This window comes from Poecilia formosa, unplaced genomic scaffold (genome assembly GCF_000485575.1).
Source record: "Poecilia formosa unplaced genomic scaffold, Poecilia_formosa-5.1.2 Scaffold318, whole genome shotgun sequence".
NCBI lineage: Eukaryota > Metazoa > Chordata > Actinopteri > Cyprinodontiformes > Poeciliidae > Poecilia > Poecilia formosa.
Window position 1 is genome coordinate 515,331 of NW_006800257.1, and position 22,089 is coordinate 537,419.

Here is a 22,089-nt window from a genome sequence, read left to right on the forward strand (position 1 = left end):
GGATTTGCATTGATTTCAGAAAGCTTAATGCAGTTTCAGAGTTTGATGCCTATCCCATGCCCAGGGTGGATGAGCTGCTGGAAAGGATTGGAAAAGCCAAGTTCATTACCACCCTTGACCTGTGTAAAGGGTACTGGCAGGTTCCATTGGAGCCCTCAAGCAGACAGTACACAGCATTTCGTACTCCTTCTGGTCTTTTCCAGTTTACTGTGATGCCATTCGGCCTGCATGGTGCTCCAGCCACCTTCCAGCGGCTAATGGACAAAGTACTGCGAGGAAGTGAAGACTACAGCGCTGCTTATCTAGATGATGTAATCATTTATAGCAGTAGCTGGGAGGAGCATGTCTCACATCTAGCAAGAGTGTTGGAAAAGATTGAAGGAGCAGGATTGACACTTAACATTTCAAAGTGTGTTTGGGCACAACAGGAGACCAGATACCTGGGTTACCAGCTGGGGAGAGGAGAGGTGCGACCACAGCTGGATAAAGTAGAAGCGATCCAAAAATGCCCTCGTCCCCGAACCAAGAAGGAAGTGCGGTCATTCCTGGGTCTAGCTGGCTGGTATCGAAGGTTTGTGCCTCATTTTGCTACACTTGCTTCTCCACTCACAAGTTTGACAGCTAAAGACCAGAAGAATCCTGTGGTGTGGACCAAGGAGTGTGAAGCTTCTTTTAACACTCTGAAAGCTCACTTATGCTCATCTCCTGTCCTTCGAAGTCCTGATTTCAGTAGGAGATTTCTGGTCCAGGTAGATGCATCCACAGTCGGCCTAGGAGCTGTCCTGGCTCAAGGAGACCCTGGGGAGGAGCAACCCATACTCTACCTGAGCCGTAAGCTGCTACCTCGAGAGGTGAGGTATTCTGTGGTGGAAAAAGAAGGCCTGGCCATTAAATGGGCTCTGGAAAGTCTCAAGTACTATCTGCTGGGCAGAGAATTTGATTTGGAGACAGATCATCGTGCCCTGACCTGGATCAACACCATGAAGGACAGTAATCATCGTCTAACTAGGTGGTATTTATCCTTGCAATCTTACAAGTTTACAATCTGTCATAGGAGTGGCAGACTTAATAAAGTGGCAGACTTTCTTTCTAGGTTGCCGAATTTCGCCAACCTTGGAGAGGGGTGGTGTGACGGAGGAGCCGTCACGAGCCGGGACTTAATTAGGAGTCCGTGTTAATATGCGCACACATACTCACAATCGCTAATTTACTTACTTCTGTTAAAGGTTAAACTGATGCGGCTCATCGTGGGTGCACACGCGGTGTTCCTGCTTCAGTTTGTATCCATCCTAACCCGTTTTCACTTCCAAACACTTTCCCAGTTTTTTGTTTACAAGCAGAGTTGTTTCCAGGTGTGGCGCATCAGGAGTCAGGTGATGACGTCATCGGAACATACCGAGTGTTCTCTATTAAATTGGTTATTGTACTTTTGATTACAAGTTCTATTAATTTGATTATTGTATTTTTGATTACAAGTTTATTTACTTTCCTTATTATTATGATCTGTTTTGTATCCTTTAATAGTTCATTTGAGTTAGAAGTAATTGTTTGTTTTTTTTTGTTTGCTTGATTGGTCTTTCTGTGGGCGGAGCCTGTGGCTTTAAAAGCAGGGCTCTGCGCCACAGGAAGGCAGTCGGTGGCTAGACTCCTGCCACATCACAGTGAAGGTGATGGACTCTTACCTTGAAGGTACTGTTGTTTTGTCTGCTTTTAACCTGCCTGGACGTCCCTGTATGTATATTTTTCACCTGCCACCTTTTGCTCACTTGAAGAATGGAATAAACTTCACTAAAGTGATCTCTGGCCTTGGGCAGTCATTTTTTTTGTTTGTCCAAGTATAAGAGAACCCCGTCACAGCATCATATTTGAAATGTTACTCAAATATAAAATGTTTTTACAGTAAGATGCTAGTCATAGTTAGATAACTGGATGATAATAGTTATCAAGATGACTGTCATGGTTAAAGGTGCCATGATATGTGGAATAAAATAAATTAATATGCATTAGCACCTGCTAAATTATATGTTTTACTTGATGGTATCAATGTCTGACTTTTCACATGTTAAAACATGTCCTTTGTAATAAACTAGACATTATGAATAATGTGCTGTCCTCGCCCTGACTGTTTGACTTTTCAGCAGTTAAACAGCCAGATAACGAGGCTCCAATAACCAAACGTATTTCTTTTTTTTCACTTGTTTATTGAAGAGTGGCCTCTGACCACTGCCATATCTTTGGTCATCGTAAACTGCAACATACCAGGCTTGGTATTAGCTAACGAACATAGCAATTAGCCATTCTTGCTGTGAGCTAAAATAAAACATTTTCCTAAATAACTTCAGCGTACAATATTTACACCACCGTTACATAAAACAAAGATACAGTTATTATTTTCACAATTAACCAATACTTACGAACAAATCTTGTCTGAACCACAATGTATAAGGATATTAATTACCGTAGCATAATTCCATGAACTGCATTCCACCATCTTGGATCTATTTTCTTTTTTAGCGTCACAAAACAATATAACAAAATATCCACCAGGGGGTGCTCTAGTGCGGTTTTCAAAAGCTTGGTCCAGCTTAACTTCCAAAAGGCAGCAAAAATAAATAACATCCTGTTGTTGCATTTTGCTCTTCCTTAGAACTCCCAGACAAATCATTACTCAGCTTTTGCAACAATATTTTTTCCCACAACCAAGAAAGCTTCCAGGATGTCTAACCTGCAGACAACCTCTTGACTGTCTCTTATGTTGATTTTGGGAGCAACGGTGAGCAGAAAGCAGCTGTAAATGTAAATGTGGAGCTGTGCTTCTCTTAGACCCAGAAAACTGGTGTTTCATTTAAAAATGATAGAACTTATCATTGAACATTTTTTTCCTCTAGAAACAGCTGTTTTCTTATGGAGAATTTAAAAACTTCACTTTGCAGTGTACTTTGATTTTGACTCTGGATTCATACATTTTATTATATTTTGACTACTGCATATGACTGTTAAAATATGACAATTTGTTATAAGAATGCAAGGGTGTAACGTTGTGCTGCAAGTTGGTGGGGACAGGCTGTGAGGAAGAGAAGGGCACTGATGTACCCACAGTTATGCAACTGGAAGGCCTTTTTTGTGCTAAGAATACAGCCAAAACTTAAATATGAATGCCATACAGTCTTATTCAATAAATTAGGATATATGTCCTGATAAGGCTGATCAGATCAATGGTACCTTTTGAAAATTAAACCTTTTAGCAGCTATTAAACATGCTAGGAGTTATAAAGATGTTAAAACATCAGTCGTCTAATTAATATATATAATATAAACAAACTTGATGATGGAATTACTAAAAAAGGAACTTTTCAGTCATATTTTACTTTATGGAATGAGTCTGTATATTTGTTCAATGCTTGCTTACAGTTGGAAACAATTACAAAGTTCACCAATATTTTCTGTGAAGAATTATCACAATGATATACTTATTGAAAGAGTGAAAATTGGAGTAGTCTTATATTTACCTTTTACTACCTGATTTTACCAAAAATCAGTGAAGCTCAAAAACTTGAGCACTTCACACAAGCACTGCTCATCAAAGAGGTCAGAGGTAACATGTGGTGTACCCTAAGGTTCAGTCTTAGGTCCCCTCATATTCAATATTTATATTCTCCCACAATCTCAGGTTAGAACAGGAAATAATATTAGCTACTATAACTACGCGAATGATATACAGCTTTATATCATCCGCAATGTCGCCAGGTGACCTTTGACCCCATCCAATCACTGAATAGATGCTTAGAACAGATAAATGTGTGGATGTGCCAAAACTTTCTCCAGCTGAACAGAAACAAAACTGAAGTTATAATCTTTGGACCTAAAGAGGAGCGAACTAGAATCATTGCACAGCTTCAGTTATTACAACTAAAACCAGTGATCAGCCTGAAACCTGGGAGTAGTGATGGACTCTGACCTGAACCTTCAGAACCACTTAAGACAGTTACAAAGTCGGCCTTCTATCACCTGAAGAACATCTCCAGGATTAGAGGACTGATGTCTCAGTGAGATCTAGAGAAACTCATCCATGCGTTTACTTTTAGCTGCATTGATTACTGCAACAGCGTCTTCACAGGTCTGTCCAACAAATCAAACAGTAGCAGCTGATCCAGAACGCTGCTGCTCGCGTTCTCACTAAAACCAGGAAGATAGAGCACATAACACCAGTCTTAAAGTAACATAACACCTACACTGGCTCCCTGTAGCTGAGAGAATAGACTTTAAAATACTGTTAGATTATAAATCACTGAAAGGTTTAGCACCACAATACATTAGAGATCTGTTGTTGTTGTATCAACCTTCTAGAACTGTAGTAGAGCTGATCATTAATAGCAAAAAACATCCTGTTCCCTTTTCAGATTCTTTGCTTAACTGTGTCATTTTCCCAACCACCGATATTCCTAACTCAATGTGAAGCAATTGAGCAACAATTGCCTTGTTGCTCAATTGATCTGTTGAGCAACGTGTGACACACGGCTGCAAACAGTAAGTCACATGATGTCCAATCCACCAGGCCACTAAGAGGACTTGATATTTACCTTTTTGCAAGAAAAAAAAAGAACAAGCAGTCATCCACAGGATATTAATGCTTTGAACTAGGGCTGTTATAAAAGAAGGTTTTAGTAATCGAGTACTCTATAGAATATTTTTATGATTAATCGGATCTCTCTGTCTCTCTTTAGCTGTAAAGCTGTCACCATAGCCTCCCACAATTTAACAATGCTTATTTGTCTCTCCTCACCTATGTAAGAATGGAACATACACACGTCATCAAGACATTTTGGTGAATATTTATTGCTCAGAGATTTATTCAAGAATGAAAAAGTCTGACAATGAAGTTTTTCTCAAATTTGTCAAAAGTAGGGAATAAATGTTGCCTTTTAATTTGTCTTCAGTGGTCCAAAGTATACATCCATCTACGCTCAAGGGCCAGATTTACTGAAACCCAACAGCTCAGTGGCCAGGCATCCAACAAAGTATGTGTTGTTTCATGTCTGGGGATTTTTCAGTGTCAGCTCCCTTCGTCATGCTTCAAACCAGATGACATCGTCACATCAAGACGACAAAAGGCCAAGTTTCATAGAAAATGCTGTCAGTTTTTCCACAAAATCAACACTTCTAAGTACCACATTGTTAGCTAAAATTATGCAAATTGATGAAAAATTTGAACATCACTGACAAAAAATAAATAAATAAAAAAGCATTGGAGCAGCTCTGTCTCAGGCCAAGTCCACATGTAATCAGATATCTGGAAAAACGAAAGCATTTTTATGTGTTTTAGGCTTTGAGTGGCTGAGTGATATAAAACTCAATTTTATATTACAAAATATGATTATTTATAAAAACTCAGACAAAAGTGGATCTGTTAGTCTTAGTCAGTGGATCTCCTTATGCAAAAACATATTCTCATATTTAATGGACATGATGACCAACCTACCAAACAGCCTTTGTTGAAGGCTGGATGTTGATTTGATAAAGTTAATAGACATAAGGTGTGACGTGGTGTTTTTAACTCACTGCTGAGTCAGGAACAACGAACACGCTGGGGGATGTGACACTGGAGGGATTTCTTCCGTGTTGCCACAGCTGATAGCCCAGCTAAAAGCTCGTCCACTTTGCCCGTCGTTGATGGTGCCCCGTAGGTCACAAGCATGTTTACACCGTCCAAGTCCAAACTATTGTTTTTGTAAAATCGAATTTTAAAAATCCACAAATATTGCAGTGGGGCTTTATCCTTCCAATGGAGCCCAACAGGTCCTCTCCGAAGCAGTTACCATTAAAAGAAAAAAAAAAAAGTACAAAGTTGAGCCATGTCTGAACTATCGGTGGTCTCACGGAAAGAAGCTCTGGTTGCTGTTAGTTGACTTAATCAGCACCAGTTGAAAACGCTCATAATATTCTTTTGGAGATACTGTTTGCTAGAAAGCATCTGAAGAAGCTGAGGTCAAAGCCAGAGGTTGGATTTAAATATAAAATAAATGAGAATTAAATACAAATTTTGAACTGATAGCTGTTTTTTTTATCATTTCATCACTTGAAGATATTGAAAATGTTCTCTCACAATTTATTTTTCTAATTTCGATGTAATACAGACCGCTGCAAGAGCTCTTTCCTGCCAACAGCCATCACCATCTAACAATCCATTTTTGAAGAATCTGAATTAATGAGTTACAACAAAAACATTTAATTTCCCTTTGGGATCAATAAAGCATTTTTTTGAATTTGAATTGGATTTTGAATACGAGGTGTCCAGTGTAAATGGGCAGAGAACTTGGAAAATTGCAGTCTAAAAAAAAAAAATAATCTAGAATTTGGTCTTGAAAAGGGTGAAGGAACCCAGTTGTACAAAAACTTACAAGGTATTTTATGTGCAAAGTCTTCTTTCCTATGGACTCATTTTATTGAGCTGTGTGCCTCGTTTGGCTCACTTTGCATCCCGGGGCCATTTAACCCGGGAGCTGTAACCTAAAGACCTGATAGTGGCAGGCTGTGGCTTTCAATCTGACCGCGGGCCCCCACTTATCTGTCAAATAAGCTGTTTTAATTGCATACACACAGAGCCCTATCGGGCCATGTAGCGCGCTCAGAGATAAGGGTTACACAGAGTCAGGCATCAGTAACAGGATAAGAGGACCGCAGGAAAAACAGAGCTGCTGGGTCCCAGGAGGACATCAGGTCAGGAAATATCTATAGCCGCCCTATTAATTTCAAACTCACAAAGCCATTTCTCTGTGTTACTGTGGGGCTGGCGAGATGGCTGCTGTTAACTGAAATCAAAGCATTTTTAAACTGCAATGACAGCGTGCTGACATTATCTGTGACCGGCCTGGGAGGTAGAACTATGTAAAACAACCTTGACAATAACGGCAATTTTATGCATATGTACAGATAAGAAGGGAGGAAAAAAAAGGACATGGGGGATGTTTGCTGTTATTCAGAATTTAAAGTAGTGAAGTGGTCAGGACCTTGTCATGCTGAAATCAGAGCAAACATTAACAACACACCAAGGACAGGACGCGCTGGGAATGGCAATGCTTCACTTTATCAGAATTACACCAAAATTCACAATGTGTGATGTTTGTCTTACATTTTTACACGTTTTTTACACAGTCTGGATAAAATATTAAATATGATTTTTTTTTATTTGTTTTTTTTTAGCTCTGGAAAAGAACAAGAAAAAAAAAAGCATAGAACAATTAGGATTTCCAGCCTTTATTCACAATCCTCGTCTTATTAACACATTTTCAACAATACATCCATCCATCCATCATGGATGGATGCATCTTTACATCCATCCATTCTACCATCCATCCATCATCCATCTTTACATCCATCCATTCATCATCCGTCCAGCCTTCAGTTCTTATAGGTTCCATATCTGAAGTCAGACCTCAGTAGAAATATTTGCCATAAATCCGTCCTAATATGCATACTTTCAAACTGAAACCAGAACATTGCAGGCCTTTTTAAAAGATGTTTTCTGACGTGTGTGTTTTTAGCAAACATCCCAGGCTCCCGCAGCCTCCCATTCATGGAGGATTTGGACTGTTGATGCTAACACCGTCTATTGTTTTGACCCGTTTGGCCCGCATGAAGAGCTAGTCAACACTGTAGCTGGGTAAATGTCAGCAACACTAGGCTTTTAATGAGACCAGAGACTAAGGAGGGGGCTGACACCATCATAGGCTCAGTGCTGAGAGCCTCATTTACATTATAGCAGGCGACAGCCGGAGAGAGGCGAGCGGGAGAGAGCCAGCGAGACGAGGCAGCAGGAAATAAAACATGTTGGTTTTAGGATGGCAATATTTTCTCAGAAGCACAAATAAGGTCGTGTTTACTGAAAGCCTTAAAGCACAGAACACTGCTTTGATTTTCTTTCTTTTTTTTTTCTACGCTGAATGAATTCTGCATCAAAAGAGCAGTTTTGTAACAAGTTGATAATAATTGTAAAGGTATTGGAAGATTTACAGCAAACACCAATATGGGGGCCAGCCTCAGAAGGGCACTGTTGCCATAGTAACTAAATTTGACCACATTAAAAGTATGTCTAAAAGCACCGAGAGGAAAGAAAATGCTGGTTATAAACCTCCAAACTGTACGAGTCCACGAACCAGTGAGGTGGTTTCATTGACCCGCTCCATCCACCAATGGGAAACAAGATCACAAGAACTCTAGTGTCGACAAATAATTACTGGCAAAGTTGATTTGTTAATTGGCGTCAATCATAGTTAAATTTAGCAAAAGTACTTCATCTTCAGTTCATGGATCTGAGTCACAGCTAAGGTTATAAGCTGAATTTGCCAAATTTGAGTTAGATTACCCCAGTTATGCTATTATTACCATGCAACTTTGGAGTTAGCAACCATTCAGTGCGATAGTGTTCCATCATAGAGGTGCGGTTCCTATCAGATGTTCAATTCAGTTCAAAAATACTTTATTTGTCCCAAAGGGAAACTGAATGTCGTCACTCATATCTTCAAAGAATCGTGGAAAGGAAGAAACTGCTCAGTATCCGGGCAGCAGAAACGATATTCCAGTAACTCCTCCTGAACAACTCCACCAGTTGTTGGCGAGCAGCACTGCTAATCCAGCTCATCAGCTTTTGCTGCTCCTCTTTAAATCTCTGTCTGGTCGAAGAGAGATGTTGGAGTAAGGGATATGATTCACGTTCGCTATGATGCTTGGAAAAAATGGTTTGAACCTCCTGAGTTCAGGTATTTTTTCAGGTTCTCAGATGCTAATTAGAAGCTTCAAGTTGTCAACAAAATACCTTGCTGCCATGGTTACGCATCACAATCCCAGTTGCATAGTGTCCAAAATCAGAGGGAACGATTGTCCAAACATCCAATGCCTCAACAAAACATTATCAACACGTCCTGCAGAAAGAAGTATCATAACAGAACTACTGCAACATGGTGCCACCATGAGCGACACAACTCCAGAATAATACAATAATTACACAGTATGTAAATCTAAAACTTGGCAATACATAAAGCAAGAATCATTAAGCATCATTAGGAGAATCAAAGACTGAAGTTGACCATAGAGATCGGAGACAAACACCAGGACCTCTGTTTTGTTTGCAGATCTAGGAATAGACGATTACAACTAATTTAAACTGATTAGATGTTTTATGATGAAAACAAAGATCAAAAAAGGTTTTTGAAGGTTTCTAAAGTTTTTTTAAGGACTTGCATTCCACTTTGTGGTTTTTCAAACGGAAGAAGCCTTGTTAAGAGCTGCAACCAGCACCTTTAAAAGGTTAGCAAAAGCAAGAAAACACAGAGCAAAGCTATGATTTGAAATATTTGATTCATGGTCTATCAAAAAACTATATTTAGCCTATTTCCAGATGTGATTTTGCCATGGTAATATGTACATCCACAGGTTAACATTATTTTCACCAGTGCTCTTCTATTCTCTTGGTTTATGTACGTTTTTGAATTTGAAGAAAGTAACCCATTTCCTTTAAAATATCTCTAATTGTATTTGCATTTATCAAACAGACGTCAGTTTTTGGTAATCGTAACTGGCCTAAAACATAAAAGTTTTAGTCAATGTCGGACAATGAGAACAAAGTCCATCTGGTTCCAACAATAAGTTGCTGCACTGGTGTGTATGTCCCACAATGGTAACATTTTTCTTTAATTTCCTTTTCTCCTATTAAATTAAAAGTATTCTGCGGCATGCTTAAATCTGCTAAATCTGCTACAAAGCCCCGCCGTAAAATTAAATGCCACATGCTAGAACGTCTCGTCTGTCTGTGATCCGGCTTTCTTACATCAGCTGCCTTTCTTTTAATCTGAAAGGAATAAACTGAATTTGTGATGAAGAATAGGCAGCAGCGGAGGCGGCGATGAATAAACGCTACATCACGTCCCTGCCTCCGTAGATCCCTATCCACTCTGGCTGAACGTCAGGCTGCTACGCACTGGTGGGAGAGAGAGAGAGAGAGAAAGAAAGAAAGAAAAAAAAATCAGAGAGAACTGGAGTTACACCGGCTTCCAAGTATGCTGTCATGCCAAAAATGAGTAACGGCAAGCCTCCAGATTACAGAGTCCACAGAGCTCCTGGTCTCTGGGCGCCGGATCTGTTGATGTACAGCCAGATGTTGCAGGTGCCTCCTGAGACTGCTGTCAGTAAGGGGGAGTTTCTGAGAAGAATGTTGTTCAGATTTTTGAATGTGTGATTTTGTTCAGCGTAGCAATGAAAATCTTAAGTGAAATCCTTTCTGAAACCCTTCATCACACAATCAATCAAATGACGATGTTAAGAGTTTCTAACTACGGGCTTTCACAAACTCAGCACATCCTTTGAAATATTTAAGTTTCTACACGAGTTTCTTTGCTTTTATTAGCTACATTTCCATCAAACTGTCATCCAGATTTTGAGCAAATTTCTTGAAATGTTGCAAAAATGAAGAAAAAAGAAAAAAAGAATATTAAGTATGTTTCCATCTACTGGTTTGGAGTGAGGGTGATTTCATCACATTGACGCTATGCATGACTACCAAATAGGAAGGTGATAAACTAGTGTGGAGTACACATCTAAGAAAAATGGAGAGAGGTTTTCGGGAATGTGTTGCTATAGGGCAAGTTGTAATTGTAACATTTCTGATAACAGTTGACATTTACAAACTATCAAGAGAAGAAGACAAATAAATACAATTCTAATGATTCTAACAACTGAAATACTTGATCAGTCATGTGAGGTAAATGTTCACTACGTCAGAAAGTATTCAACAAATGTGTTTCCATCTCTTTAACACATTAACTCTTTTGCAAACTTTCCTCAGACCACTGTGGGAGACTGGAAAAAGGGTTACAAGAAGTGTGTTAAGGTGCATTCACGCCAGCTCTGTTCAGCCGACTTTAATCCAACTCCAGTTCGTTTGGTGGGAAAGTCTGTTTCATTTGGGTAGGTGCCAATCTATAGTCAAACTCTAATGTGAACCAAAACGGTGAACTCTGGTTCACCTAAAAACCTAGATCTCCGTCTGCTTGAGGTGAACTCTGATGCAGTTCGAATGCATATGTGAACGCCAAGTGGACTAGAGACTAGTATTGTAGTACCGCTTTTTGATAGTCTTGTTCTCGTCTTGGACTCAAACGCATTTGGTCCCGGTCTTGTCTCGGGCATTGAGGACTTTGAATTTTATTTCAAGTCCGGTCAAGACCACAACTGTAAAATTATCACTAAATTGCCAGTATATTGTCCAGTTTATTTGTTAACATCTATGCAAAACATACCTATTAAAATCTAAGCAATAACTTGACTTACTAATTACTTGTGTCATCGCTGTCCCACGTCGCCTCCCCTTTTCACGCACGCGGCGCTCCAAGACATGCGCAGTGGTTTTCTCTGAGCGGCAGATGTCTGTCTAATCGTCAGTAATAGAATTCCGCTGCATAAATCATCAGAAATCCGATGGCGACTTGTACATTCAGCAGCACGTCGCTTTCACAGACGGTGTGGACTACGTTTAACTTTTATCGTCACTTAGAAAAGAAGCTCATAGAAAGGTAAGCTCTGTGGACGTGATGTTAGCAAAGCTAGCTGTGCAGGGACAAATTGTATGAAAAAAGTTGTCACTCATTGCGCTGAGGCATACGGACAACGCTGTGACCACATTCTGCAGCAATATAGTGACGTGACATTCACGAATGATCCGTTTCTTCTGAACGGCTCTTTACTAATAAGATAGGACTGGAGCCTCACTGAGAGCCGTTGTTTTAACTTGTAATGCTCTGTGCACACTGTAGTAGCTATTATTATCTTATTTAATTAGATACATTGATTTAATTATCGAATAAATAAAACACAAGAATGTAAGAGCATGCCGAGCATGCTCATTGCTCTTTGATTGTTTTCGACACCTATGGTGGCAGACATTATAGCACTGTGTGCTGCCTGGCTTCAAGCAGCAGGAGGGAGGGCTCAAGTCATGGTGAGCGCCTTGTGCTTGGTTACTTCTTGCTTGTTGCTCCTTGGTCAGTGTTCATATTTGAGTGTTGGGGCATTACCTTAATTGCAATGTTTAATGGTACAGACAGTGGTGGTTTTTGATATGAGCAATATGGGCAACTGACCAGGGATGGCGCAAAACCTCTGTAGATTGTAGTACAGAAATGGAAGCAAAGCAGAATGAAGAAGAGCTTGAATTGATAATGATATTGGTTAAATTAGTTTAAGCTCTAAGTATTTAATATCTAGGTGTTTTATGGGAATGTGGATCTTTCAGATCATTTTAAAAAGCAATTTTGATCATATTTCACATTTTATGGTGTCATGTAGCATGGGGCGCTGGTCTAGGTCTCGACTTGGTCTCAACCTCTCTCGGTCTTGGTCTTGACTTGGTCTCGGGTTAGGTTGTCTTGACAACAAAACTAGTTGAGACCACTCCAAAAGCAGATTTAACATAGGGAATTCTGGGTAAATATGACTGAAGCTAACACATGTCTAGTGCTTGTGGGAAAAATGGCTCGTGGTCTTTCTCTTTCTTACCAAGAAAGAAAAATCCTACAACTGTTAAAATCTGATGCCACTCCATTTTGGTTTACGTTTTTACTGAAGAAGGAAGACAATGCGCTCAGTGTCTTCTTTAGAGGTTTTCATGTTTTCTTCTGCAGTTCTTGGTGCAGTGCACCCACAGTTGAGGACAAAATGAGATTAATATGTTAAAATAAAAAAATTAAAAAATGGGCATCTTTATTCAGTGATCTCATTTTTTCGGTTACAAAACTTCCGTCTCAATGGAATCCTTTCTTTCCCACCTATCCAACTCTAGTTATCCACAGGTAATTAAGGCATGGATGCTAAAACATTTAAATTCAATAGCAGCTGATCTATAATGATTTAGCTTTGTGCTTTTTCACCTTGGGCAAGCATGAGTTTGTACAGTTTACCCATCTCATAAAGAGGAGTGAGCCTTCCGATGAATATGTATTTAACGTTTGTGCTTACGAGGCTTATACCATGCAGAGTGCAATCACTTACCTGTCCAAACAACATGTCAGCAGCTCGGAGAGTGACAGGCCCTTTAATGTCGGCATTTGAGGAGATTTCAGTCACCGCTTTACCAAATGGGTAGAGTCATGAGGCTGTGAAGGCTTTTAAAGGGGAACTTCTGAGTGATAGTAATGAGCTGTAGGGAGACAGCAGCGCTGTGGTTTTAGTCGGCACGGCGCCCAATTATCCGCCAGCACCTGTCGAAGTCGGTCGTGGCTCTACGGAGCCGGGCTTTCAAACCACATGCATTTTGTCCCACCCCTCTGCTATATATTTTCATCGCTCCTATAATGAGAGGGGGTTTGTTATGGCACAACTACAATGACTGATGTATCTAAAAGAGGTACTTTGAATTAGATTTGCTTGTTAAATTAGCTTCTTTTTCTCCCCTCCGAATTACACCCACTGACAAACACGAAGACATTTATCGCATCCTACATATCATATTGCATGTCTGCAAGTACATTTTATTTGGCTTAAATTGTACATTTCAGTTATAAATCTAAATGTGCTTCTTAAAGACGGAATAGAGATCAAAATACCGAAACATGCTTAAAAAGATTACTGCAATCATTGAAAAGATGCTAAAAAAAAAAAGCAAATTTGAACCAGGATTCAATTAGATGTTGCTTAAATTAGTCCAGACTCTCAAGCTAATGAAAAAAAAGGAATTCCATTGATTGGCTGAAATAACTTCTAAATTCTAAGACTGGGTTCGTGTCAGAGTTCAAATGTCCAACTTGTTCACAGGTAAAAGGAATTTTGTTCTCGAAGACACCAGCTAAGTTTTCAATTGTTATGTGAATGCTGGACAAAGTTTTAAAATGCTTCAAAAAAGAAAATGCGAATTAGACATTGTTCCATCTAAGTTTTTTGGAGTGAATCAACCAGGCTACTGTCAGGATGGGTGGTGGTAAGGTGAGGAGAAGACGCTGGGACCCAGGATGTAGATGAAGTAATGGTTTTAATAAAGATAACTCGACAGTCCAGAACAGGCAGCACAGCAGAGTCAGCAACAGCTAATACCGGTAGCAACAGATAAACGGACAGATACGCGAGCTAACACAATCCAGGACTAATGCAGTTCCACTGGAGAGTGTGGCAGAACAAACTTAGACGTTTGACAACCATAGACAAGGATCCGACGAGAGACGAGGACAACAGGTGGGTTTAAATACACACTGGGTAATCAAGGGGATGATACACACCTGGGAAACAATCAACGGGGAGGACAGGACAGAGACTCACAGGAAAACAGGACTGAACACAGGAAATCTCAAAAATAAACACACAGAAACACGGATCGTGACAGCTACACAAAGTATAATTTTATCAAATGTTGACACTACACATGGCTTTTGTAAACAAGATAGGATGGACCACACATCTCAGAAAAATGGAGTTCTCCCCTATAAGACAGAGGTATGAACTTTAAAAATTTTCCCATGTTTCGTGCCTCTGGTAAGGCAGTGGGCAAACACCAGTGTAAGGAAGCATACATCAGAACTTATTCATCAAATGTGTTTCCATCTCCATTTAGCGCATTAACTTTTTGTCAGGTAGACAAAATCACCTTGAGATGGTGTAAAAACTTTTTTGCAAAATTGGGGACAACATTCCTAATTTTGACATTTTCATCTACCTTTTCTCATGCAAAATGTGCATAAAATTGAAATTTTTCTTAGCCAGTTAAGTATTTAAGTGCCTAAGAGACTTTTTGCAATACAGCTGAATGTCATCTGCATAAAAATGATAGGGGATATTTCAAAATTACAAAACGAAATGTCCAAGGGAGGTCTACATGTCAAAAACAGATCAAAAAAGGGCCTTGGTGTACACATTATATCAACGACTGATAGAACGCTTGTGAAGTTAATCAAACCATATTGGCTTTTTTATTTATTAGGAAGGTTTAGTAACAGTCTGTTTTATTGTCAAATCAACCGTAGTGTAGAAAATACAGAGGATGTGATATAATTAAAGGCACATCACTGGTCAAAGTGATTAATTGCGCAAAGTGAAAATGGCTGTCAATTAAAAGTATAACACTGAATATATTTAATTTTATATTTTAAAGTAACTTTTCTAGAGTTCATTCGGATGATACTGAAATACATTTTACACATGTTGTGCATTTCCTTAAGTTTCCTGATATGCTCTTGGTGGGGGCAAAACCACAAACATCAGCAACTTTTCCTCGAAACTTCTTATGGACAATTTCTCAGCATCTTTAAAATCCTGTCACTTATTTTGGGGATCTTCTGGGTTTGAAAATATCTCATTCTGTGCTTCAGATTTGGAGTGGAAAAGTGTGTCACTCCTCAAGCTTGTAATAGAAGGAACCCCACAATGACATTTTTATCTTCTCTCACCATCTTGTTGTGCGGTAGCATTGTCTGTCTGTGGTTTCGAAGGCTTGGATGAGTTACACACGAAAGCTACTAAAAGATTGATGGGTTTTTAACCTCAGTCCATGGTTGAACTGTAAGTAACTTGTCTATTTTTATTCTTGCTTGTTTGATTTTTGATATTGTACGACAAACCTTAAAAAAAAGTCGTCTGTTCTTCTTGAAGTGCAAAGATTTAGTCAACAAACTAGCATCGTGCCACCATCCTCTGCTGTCTACAGTTCCAGCTGTGAGAACTCATCTCCAGCTGAGTATTTGTTGCTATGAAAAAGTTTTAGCTGACTTGTCATCACATTCTGAAAATCTCTGATATTAATGTGTGAAAACAAGTTTCGACACCTGGCACACTTCTGAGCTTTGTTTGAGAACAGGCAACCCCTCACCTGTCTTACTGAAAAACCTTCTGAGGTACATTGAGTGGTTATTCTCACCCAATGTACCCTGATGCTCTGGAAGACCAGCTCAGACAGTTCTTGAGGGGACATGAAATTGGATATAAGTGTTGACGTTTGTTGAGAGTACAGGCAAAAAAAAGTTTCAGGCACACTGAGTGATGAACAGCATGTTAACCATCAGAAAAAATGCACTGTTTTGTCCGCTTGCTGAAATTTTTTCTGCAGCTGTACGTGACACTGCAGTGGACTCACAACTGTTTCCGCTTCAGTAGTTGTGGATTCACCTATTCGACAATTTTTCTGTGGAACATATCTCCAAATTATTCATGGAAAATTCACCTAGCCACAGATTTGTTTGGAAGGCAGAATGCTACTTGGCTAGCTGCTACTTGCAGAGCAGCAAATCCCAAAGAACAGAGACATGGTACACTGTAGAAGTTAGCTGTGCCAAGACAGCTTTGACTCTGTTTATCAATGAAAACTACTAAAACGGGCAGTTTTAGATGTTTTAGAGAGGGGTTCATGTATGTAAGCTATTTGGAGGCAGCTGTGGCCCCTAACACCTGCAAACACCAGGGGTCATGAATGTTGCATCTGGAGGGGACATAGGTATTGTGACACACAGTTTTCATGGTGTACTCTCAGCTATCAGTGTTAGTGATACCAGGAATTCCCATATCTTAACCTGCAACACAGGCATTCAGGTATTAAGTGTACCACTTATGTCCTGCTCCAACACTCTCTGCACTAAAATCAGCTATCTCTACCCAGTTAACCCACAAACCCCAAGATTTACAATAGCTTGATACTCCACTGCCACTGTATTTCTGTAAAAAAGCTAAATCTGATTAGATACTTTGAAGGCAAAACACTGAATTCTTCAAACTAAACATGGAGTTTACTTTGGGGTAAAATATACATAGTGGGGAAAAAAATAAATAAATTTCAGCAGTCCCAATGTATAGGCAGCTTGTTGTAGGCTGAGACTCAAATAGCTGTTGTATCTGGAAGTTTTACCTCAGGTGTTTTAATGCTGGTCTTGTTGCACTTTTAAGTTCAGTTCATTAAGATTTACTGTCAAAAATTAGAGCAGCTTAAGGTCACAAACAACTTCATCTGTAAAATGTTTTTCTTTTGCGTTGGCTCTAAGTACATTTAATAAAAATAACTTGCTAATCAATAGTTGCTGTGGCCCTCATCTAGAAATCAGATTTGGACCTTTGGACCAAAGCTTCGGCCTACGATGATCTACCCACCTTACATGCGCCTCAGTTTTACGCTCAAAAGACGGAACAAGATACTGATTGAAAAGCAGCCTCACAGTAACCCTTCTCTGACCTCAGGATAGTATTTTTAGCTCTCACCTTCACTCAACCTGGAGTTCTACAAGTTGTGTAATGATGTAATGCATGCCTTTATATTTGGTACATGTGTGGAGATTTAATTTCTCCAATATTTCAGATTGACACATACACACATACACACCTGCCCTCTAGTGTTTCACTTGGTGATAGATTATGTAATAACTTGGCAGAATGTAATAAATTGTGTCTTTACATGGCATGGAAACGCAATAAAGTCCACCCAGGCAATCAATTCTCAGATAACATAACATCCCAATATTACATTATCTGCTAATTTATCTCAGTGCGAGACGCAACATAATGTTAAATGATGATCCAATAATATTAAAAGCAATAATAAGGGTCGATACTGTTATGGCTCGTGTTATTAAACTCCCTCTTTTCTTACAGCTTGTCACATTTTACACCGAAGTATAATAATAGAGTCAGTCAGAGATGTGCTGTGGCCCGGACTTAATTAGCACCATTAATCAATAATCAGTTTTTACCGGAGCAGAGGAAATTTCATTTAAATTACTGACATAAATCATGCTTGTCTTTATGTCCCAAAAACTTCTTGTGACAGCTCATAATTTCACTCAGTTAAACAGAAGATAACTTGTGTGAAAGTGAGGCGGTGCAAGAACTTGTTTTGAATTTTTCCCATTGAAAGACTTAACCAGAATAGTTTTTTCTTGAAATTCTACATTACCACGAGTAAATCTGTAGAGTCTTACGATAGAATTCACATCTTTAGTCACTAATTTGAATGTGTTTTACTTGGATTTGTTTTGCAGTAGTTCAACTCAAAGTGGTACAAAACTAAGAAGGATGCCAGGTTTTTCGGGGGGGGAGAGAAAAAAAATGCTTTTTTTTATTTTATTTTTTTATTCAGCATTCTTTAATCTGATACCTACACAGAGTAAGATGCAGCAACCACGTGGGAGAAGATGCTCTAGTCAAATGAGACCAAAATTAAACTTTCCAGCCTGCTGACATTAGACACCATCATTTTAGTATTTGTTGATTTTTTTGACAGAACGTAACTCCAAATAATTTCTGAAAAATTCACCTGTTTGCTGATTTTTTTTTTACAGCGCATGTTGGGCAGCAATATGTTTGGTTTGGCTATAAATAACCAAAAATAATTGCTGCGTCTAATTATTAATAAAATTAATGATTTAGATCAGAATTACCAAGGTGGTGCACCACCTGATTATTAGAAAACAATAACCAAATAGTGCTGTCTCACTTATCGTCTATAAATACCTGCCTGATAAGGCCTGGGTAGTAAAATAAGTCAGCAACAGAAATACAGACAACATCTCTATTTGAGGAGCTACAGATTAAAGATTCCTTTTGCAGAGTTAAGCAGAATTCAGAATTTTTTGGAGTGCAGGCGAGCGTCACTTAAAGGAAAACTCGTTGGTACTGACCCGTTTTAGACCTTTTAAAAATGAAATTGAAAACCATGGAGTATTTTGAAAGGTGTAATGAAGTTAAAGGGGTGGGAATAATTTTTGCTAGGTGTTGTACATGACCACCTGTGTGAATATTTGCAGACCCCTGCTCTCCCCTGCTTCTCATTCCCTCCGTTCAAATGACACAATTTCCCTCCTAATCTGGGATCTGAAGCGCTCCCTGACTGCTTTAAATGAAGAATTTCATATATCTGCATTCGTTCTCGTATATCACATTTTCCCTGACAAAAGGGGCCCACCGTGTTCTTAATCACTTAAATCCACATGGAATCGGGCTCAGCCATCTTAGCCAGGGCCCTGGATCCATTAGTCCCTTCTCATTCCAGAGGGTGGAAGTGGGAGGAGAGGGGGTGGAAACTGCCAACCTATTAGTTCTGCTATGCTCTGCTAGATTTCCATAACCTTCCATTTCAGCGTTTTTCTGCCAGAAAATGGGAAAAGTTGCAGATTAATTCCAACTAATCCCCCAGTTTTTTTTCCCTCTATTGCCTTTAATTACTTGTTCCGGCCTTTGACACCCTGAATGGTCATCAGCATTAAGTTGACTTAGCGAGGCACTCTTCGTATTGTTAAGAAAATGGCCTCGATGTCTCTGTTTGCGGGTCTGTCTTGGGCTTTCGGAGACTCTTTTGATTTTCTTCCTGTCTCTTTGTCTCCTGATTGAGTCGTTTCAATAACACCAGATTTGTCTCTTGTCCAGTTTGATGAATTCGCACTCCAGTAGAGAACCTATTTTCTCATTCCATGGGCCTTTTGGTTCAATTTAAATCTCGACTCCCATTCTAAACAGGATGAAGATTAGAAGAAACACGCCACTGATTCCGTTTGGTGGGAAGTTTCGTCCAGCGCAGCAGTCGTGTCTTACCTTCACTTCTATCCGTCTTGTTCTGAGATTTAAACGTTAAAAATATGGGGCGACCCTGCGCTCACTTTCTCCTTGAAAACCTCTAGCGATCACGATGCGTACAAGTGAATGTGACCGCTGAGGCAGAGCAGCCTCTCTGTACCGTTCAAATGACCCAACGGAGGCATTCTGATGCCATAAATTAGTCTGTCACTTAGCTTGGATTATGAACAAGGAGCCTTTGCTAAAATAACCTGAGCCGAATTGTTCCATGATGTAAAAAAAGCATCATACCTCATTCCACTCAACTTATTTGTGAAATTAAATTGATATACCTTTACCCCAACTGTTTCCCCTCAGCCTCCTGACCCGACATTTTGGTATCTGCTGGCCTTTAAAAATCACAGCCAACTCTGGAGTTCTGCCTTTACTCTGACATGCTGCAAGGCTGACAAGAAGAAAGTGAGAGATAAGAGGATACAAGGAGCAGTTGATTAATGCCTCATGTCAGTGAGGCTTGTCATCTGAGGTGCGTTCGCGACCGTCACCGTGTTGCAGAGAGAGGACAAGTGTAAATACTACCAGAGCAGCAGAGGCTGGATGATATCGTGGTGTGATGTACTGGTTTTGGCTGGCACATGCAGTGCTTGGATAAAGTAAATAACAAAAAGTAATTTTCAAATGATGACTTTCAATCTGTTCATATGATTGAATTGAATTTTTTTATTTTTTTGGTTATAAATTTCTTGGAGATAAAAAAGGAACACATCATGCCCTCAAGGGGAAATTTTCCATGAGACCAAAGTGACATTGAGAGCGACAACATAAGAGAGACTGAGGAAGTGTGTGACGAAGTAATTCTTAGGCTGTTCAGTTCTGACACGGAAAACGACGACTTTAGTGGTTTGATTGCGATCGATTACTCTTCCCGGTAGGCTACTGTACTGTTGTTTTAAGCATTCGATTGTACAGGTACATACTTCATTAAAAGTTCGAGCAATCTTTCTGTTCACCTCATTACAACGTGAACACCTGCAGTTTGTGTCCAACTGTCTGGTTACACGGAGGGAAAATTACCCACAGCACAGTCAAAGTCTGAACTCAAATCCAGTCTTGAGGACCTTAAACAGACCATTCACGTTTAATTCCTCCACAGTGATGAAGGAAACTAGGTGTCAGTTATCACTAAAGATTTATGGAAGTTGTTGCCACTCATGGTGTCACAGGTAGCTTAGGGGGTAATTACTTTTTCACATAGAGTCAGGCTGACTTGACCCTGACTATAATAAAATAAAGCCATAATTGAATACTGGTTATTGTATTTCAATATCTTAAAATATATTGAAATTAGTTTTGTAATATGAAGCATTTAAGACTGACAAATAAAAATAAAAAAAAATCTGTGGGAGACAGGATTTATTTTCTGCTTCAGCAGTGTTTTTCCTTACAATTTTTTTTTAACATAAATTATACATTTTGCAAGGTCAGCATTTTATCATCCATATTTAAAGGGAAAATACAACCACATTTTACAGCCTAAAAACCTTAAATCTTCAATGGATGAAACATAAATAAATCTCTATCTGCAACCAAACCGACTTTTCTAAGAGGATTGTAAGAAACTGAACTCAACACGACAATGATCTTTTGTGCGTGTGATTTTTTTTTTTATGTAAACAGATGAACGATCGCTGTCACTCCCCAAAACAGTCACTTTTTGCTCCAGGATTATGGAATGATTTGTTTATGGAAGTTTGGTTCCAAACAAAAGAACTCCATTTTGGGAGTTTTCTGCATATGAGATGGAGGATATGACATCCCCCTCCACCGGTGGCTGACCATACTTCGAATATACTAACTCCTACAATATATACATTTAATCCTGAGTATAACTTTGCTGAGAAAATAAGGAGACAAAATTAGCTGTCAAAACTTGCTTTTTCATGCATCACTCAAGGTTGAGTGATTATTTACAAAAATATCAATCAGTTATTCTTTCATTATCTGCAGCTGTTCAACAACACTGCTGCATAACCTTTGACAGAAACCTGGAAGTGGGAGTATATAACTTTGTTGCTGACTTTCTGACCAGTACAACAATGATTTTGTGGTTTTATTAGCAGTTTTTATATTTTTTTTCTTTTTTGGTTTTTAATAGTCTGTCTCCATCCTATGTAAAGATAAAGAATCCTACGTCCAGATTGACATCTTAATATATTTTTGCTATTTTAAATGACCTCGTAGGATTTTATTAATCAATTTCATAACTATTTGGATTTCAGTGATGTCTCACTTCATGGTTCAATTGTTTCACAAAGTATTATTTTCCAGTACCTTTTTGTTTTTGTTAAGACTGCTATAAATGAATCAGACATTGACGTTTTCATCTCTCATTCCCCTCACTGCTAACATTTTCCTTTTTATCTTAGTTTTTTGTCTTGCGGATTCTAATAACCCTTTTTTTTTTTTTTTTGCCTCTGTGGCCTCAAATCTGCCGGGAAGGGATCAAATGTTCCTGACTGATGATAATTGGCTAACAGACTTACTAGAGCTTGGAAGCTAATTAAA

The 22,089-nt window shown here is 39.1% G+C and overlaps 1 protein-coding gene and 1 long non-coding RNA gene across 4 annotated transcripts in view; one reads left to right on the top strand and one right to left on the bottom strand.

The window, feature by feature from the left end:
* Positions 1-22,089, top strand: part of tafa2 (TAFA chemokine like family member 2) — an 84,117-nt gene that overhangs the window by 23,552 nt on the left and 38,476 nt on the right. The window lies entirely within an intron of this gene.
* LOC107833061 (uncharacterized) lies at positions 9,658-20,040 on the bottom strand. Its single transcript, XR_001658770.1, has 2 exons — positions 19,863-20,040; positions 9,658-9,973 (listed from the first exon to the last, which is right to left on the bottom strand). It is a non-coding gene; the product is annotated as an uncharacterized LOC107833061 (long non-coding RNA).